The following is a 5,006-nucleotide window of genomic DNA, read 5'->3' as shown; positions in this document are numbered from 1 at the left end:
ATAGCACAGTCTTTCCTGTACTGAAGAGGTACACATTTCAGGGTGAAAAAGCTTACAGGAAGGGAGTTTGCATTTTCCTGTTGTCATATGGGCATGGCATTTTCTAGGGTGGTCATAGTTGCATGTCTCGTCTGTTTTTCCAGATTTCCCATGTCTGCAGATACCAAGTGCATAGTATGTGCACAGGCTTGGTTTCTGTTTGCCTTGGGAAACCAAGCCTGTGCACATACTATGCACTTGGTGTCTGCAGACATGGGAAATCTGGAAAAACAGACGGGACGTGCAACTATGACCACCCTAGAAAATGCTGTGCCCATATGACATGCTGTAATTCTAAACTTTTGATCATGTTGGTGCTTGAAAATAAAGATTGGGTGAGTATTTTGGTTGTAAGAACTGTTTATCATAATTAATAATAATAATAGTAATCTGCAAGTACATGTACAGTAAATCCTTGACTTACAAACACGTCGAGAATCTCGTGTATTGTCTATAATGTTCACAATAGAGGAAGTCTTCATCGTAAGAACAGGTTGGGGACTTCCTGTATTGTGTATAATAATGATATTATGTACAATACAGCTAGCCCTCCACTTTTGTGAGTTCCACTATCATGAGCTTCAAATATTCATGAATGCCCAGCCGCCCAATCATAACATGTATATACAATATTTTATGAAGTTTTCATGTGTTTTATGATTGTTCATGGTTCAGTAGGTTAATGCAGCAATATTGTTAGGCTAAGTAAATGCTATTATTAATGTTCCCTGCAATATATTTGCACATTAAAACATTTGCAACTGCTACTGTACAGTATTTTTATATTTCCTACATCATATTTGTGCACCAAACATTTGCGAATTTTCAAGATTCGCGAGGTTCTTGATACCCATCCCTCGCGAATATGGAGGACCACCTGTAATGATATAATACACAAGATTCTCAATGTGTTTGTAAGTCAAGGACTAACTGTACAAAGTATACAGATCATTGCTAACATCAGTAACATACTACTATGTACGTATATAGAAAATCCCTTATTATGCAGAGCATTTCCTGCAACTTAGGTTATTGTGTTTTGCAGCTTATTAGATGCATTTTCCCATAAAATGTCTCCCAAAAACCACTGCTTCATTTAAACTGAAGGTCAGTTACAGGAGCTATAAGTTTGGGGTGTGGGGTGGGCTGTAGCTCTCCCAGTTATATCCGATGCTGAACCATTGAAACAAAACAGGTCATAAGCTGTGAAATACGGTAATTTTGTTCCCAGGATGCGACCCACACCAGTTGGATTACTGGGTGAAGGCTCAAACCTCCACCACTAACTGGTCACAAACCATGCCATGTTTATTTCCCCAGTGTAACTTAGTTATTTTCTTTTTGTGAGCAGCGACCAACAAGATTTACTGTTCGTAAAGATAGTGGACAGTACGATACTGTTGAATATGAATAACATCCTGAGAGATGCATCTGTCTTTGCTCACAAGGTCAGCATTTTTTGCTCACAAGGTCATTGCCCTGCTCACAAGGTCATTGTCTTGCTCACATGGTTATTGTCCTGCTTACAAGGTTATTGTCCTGCTCACATGGTCATTGTCCTGCTCACAAGGTCATTATCCTGCTCACAAGGTTACTGTCCTGCTCACAAGGTCATTGTCCTGCTCACAAGGTTATTGTCCTGCTCACAAGGTTATTGTCCTGCTCACAAGGTTATTGTCCTGCTCACAAGGTTATTGTCCTGCTCACAAGGTTATTGTCCTGCTCACAAGGTCATTGTTTACCTGTAGTTTACCTGGAGAGAGTTCCGGGGGTCAACGCCCCCGTGGTCCGGTCTGTGACCAGGCCTCCTGGTGTGTCAGAGTCTGATCAACCAGGCTGTTACTGCTGGCTGCATGCAATCCAACATACGAGCCACAGCCCGGCTGGTCAGGTACCGACTTTAGGTGCATACCCAGTGCCTGCTTGAAGACAGCCAGGGGTCAGTTGGTAATCCCCCTTATGTATGCTGGGAGGCAGTTGAACAGTCTCGCATACAGTCCTGCATACAAGGTCGTTGTCCTGTTCACCAAATTAATTTCTTATCATAGGGTCATTTTCTTGGTCATAAGAACAGTTTTCTTGATTGTAAGATAATTTTCTTACTGAACAATGACAAAAGTATGGCAGGCCAACCCTGAATCATACAACTTTTCAATGTATGTAGAGATTGTATATATTTTGACTGTATGTAGAAATTGTATATAGTATTTTCACTGTATGTAGAGTTTGTATATATTTTCAAAGTATATACTAGAACTTGTATATATCTTCACTGTATATAGAACTTTTGTATCTTCTCACTGTGCATAGAACTTGTATGTGTTTTCATTCATTTCACTGGTTGTTTCAGGTGGTGCCACATGCCATGTTGATCATCAGTGGTATATACGGGGCAGTGAATTCACCCAAACATCTAACCATCCCTGATGCAAAGTTCCTCCTGCAGCCTATATACACTCTCTGGCTCCCTACCAGTGTAAGTTTCTTTATATTTACAGAATGATATTTAAAGGGTTGGGTTAAAAGTTCCTATCTTTATTTACAAGAGCTGTTACTTAACTTCAACTCATTTGAAAACCTTTTTATTTTATGACCACATTGGATTTTGACTTTTTTGGGTTATCCTGGTGGATATTTTACAAATATGTATGGTAATTGTACTTATGTGTACCTGTAGCTTACTGACAAACAGAATGAAATTGGAGGCATTTGTGGGCCAGCAATTTCATTTGGTCAACTGACTTTATTTCAGTTATGTTGTAAGAACATGCTCCATTTTAGAATCCTCTTAGGAATAAATGATCTCAGACAAAGTGATGTTCTGGAGTAGGGTACAGTCAAAGTGTAGTTGCTGCTTGCTACCCATCTTGCAGTGTAGAAGCTCACTTCTTGCTGTCCTTGGAGTGGAGGTACTTTGACACTATTGGCCTTGTATACAACAGTAAGGCAACCCACATCCCTCCAGTGTTGAAGGCCCTGCTGAAATGACAGATTTGTCCAGGCTGGGTTCAGACGAGATAAGTCATCTTGCTCTGTTCTCTATTCTGTCAAGAAATCACAGATGAGACATGGGGCAGGCAGTCCAAGAAAGTGGAGCACACTCAAGGTGTAAGCAGTCTTGCCTCATACAGAGTCTTGCAGCCTCTACTGTTTAGAGTCAAATTTTACCCCAAGGATATCAACCTCATCCCAGGGTACCAACACTCTCCCATTCATTCTTACCGCTGCTCCAGCATTACTATCATGGTGCCTAGAGACCATCATCTGTGTTATCTTAGAAGCAAATGCAACCTGCCATCATTTTTCCTAGGCTAATATAGCTGTAAGCTGGTGACTGATGTAACGTAGAGCAGCTAGCATTTCCTCTCCTGGATAAGTGAATGCTAGAGTACAGTCATCTCCACATGCATGGGATTCTAGGATGAGCTAAAGGTCATTGAAATAAACATTCCATAACAGTAGCACAAGCACACTTCCCTTTGGTACACTGGCACTAGTAGTGTGTCTTGTTGACTTTGTTCCACTCAGAACTACACTTAGAGATATACCTTGAAGGTAATTACTGAGAAGGCATAGTGTAGATCTAGCTGGTAACTCCTAGTGCTTGAAGTTTTGCCAAGAGTCCCTAGTGCCACATTCGGTGGAAATGTAACAATGTCCAGTGCTACTACACAGCTGACTGTGGATTCATCTAGTGACTGGTGCCACTTAGTGGAGAAGTTTAACAACAGATCAGCAGAAGAGTGACCTTTTCTGAAGCCATATTGACGGTCACAAAGAAGTGAATGGTAGTGGAAAAACTCATCCTCATTTGTTGTGAGGTTATTGTCTCAGGAATCTTGCCAGTGATTGACAAAACTGACACAAGTCCATGGTTGTTGATTTCCATTCTGCTCTTCTTTTTGTGAACAGGGAAATACATTTGCCTCTTTCCACAGAGAAGGCCATTTACACTACTAGGCACTGCTGATAGATGCGAGTTAGAGGTGCTGCTAGCTGGTCTGCACATCTACTCAGCAATCTTGGGCTCACCTATCTGGACCCACAGCCTTTTTCTTCCTCTCTGTCTGCCTATACTCACCTATTTGTATTTCTCAGTTCCTTACATATGAACTTAGTGCCTATTTTGAATATAATAATAATAATAATAATAATAATAATAATAATAATAATAACACTCTTATATGGATGTGAAGCTTGGGTGGTAAATGCAGCAGCAAGGAGACGGTTGGAGGCAGTGGAGATGTCCTGTCTAAGGGCAATGTGTGGTGTAAATATTATGCAGAAAATTTGGAGTGTGGAAATTAGGAGAAGGTGTGGAGTTAATAAAAGCATTAGTCAGAGGGCAGAAGAGGGGTTGTTGAGGTGGTTTGGTCATTTAGAGAGAATGGATCAAAGTAGAATGACATGGAAAGCATATAAATCTATAGGGGAAGGAAAGAGGGGTAGGGGTCGTCCTCGAAAGGGTTGGAAAGAGGGGGTAAAGGAGGTTTTGTGGGTGAGGGGCTTGGACTTCCAGCAAGCGTACATGAGCGTGTTAGATAGGAGTGAATGGAGACGAATGAAACTTGGGACCTGACGATCTGTTGGAGTGTGAGCAGGGTAATATTTAGTGAAGGGATTCAGGGAAACCGGTTATTTTCATATAGTCGGACTTGAGTCCTGGAAATGGGAAGTACAATGCCTGCACTTCAAAGGAGGGGTTTGGGATATTGGCAGTTTGGAGGGATATGTTGTGTATCTCTATACGTATATGCTTCTAAACTGTTATATTCTGAGCACCTCTGCAAAAGCAGTGATAATGTGTGAGTGTGGTGAAAGTGTTGAATGATGATGAAAGTATTTTCTTTTTGGGGATTTTCTTTCTTTTTTTTGGGTCACCCTGCCTCGGTGGGAGACGACCGACTTGTTGAAAAAAAAAAAAAAATAATAATAATAATTATAATAATAATAATAATCCACAAAGT

At 40.8% G+C, this 5,006-nt stretch overlaps 1 protein-coding gene across 4 annotated transcripts in view; it reads left to right on the top strand.

Moving 5' to 3' along the window:
* Positions 1–2,230: 2,230 nt before the first annotated feature.
* The window catches only part of LOC128696407 (FGGY carbohydrate kinase domain-containing protein-like), a 46,469-nt gene continuing 43,693 nt past the window's right edge, over positions 2,231–5,006 (top strand). For 3 of the 4 annotated variants that reach the window (XM_070102183.1, XM_070102178.1, XM_070102196.1), the window contains exon 1: positions 2,231–2,515. The gene's annotated coding sequence lies outside the window, so the exon portion shown is untranslated. The remainder of the gene's footprint in view (positions 2,516–5,006) is intronic. The other variant, XM_070102205.1, reaches the window with a different exon arrangement.

This window comes from Cherax quadricarinatus, chromosome 5 (assembly GCF_038502225.1).
Source record: "Cherax quadricarinatus isolate ZL_2023a chromosome 5, ASM3850222v1, whole genome shotgun sequence".
NCBI classification, from domain to species: Eukaryota; Metazoa; Arthropoda; class Malacostraca; order Decapoda; family Parastacidae; genus Cherax; species Cherax quadricarinatus.
This window is presented reverse-complemented; position numbering and strand designations above follow the sequence as displayed.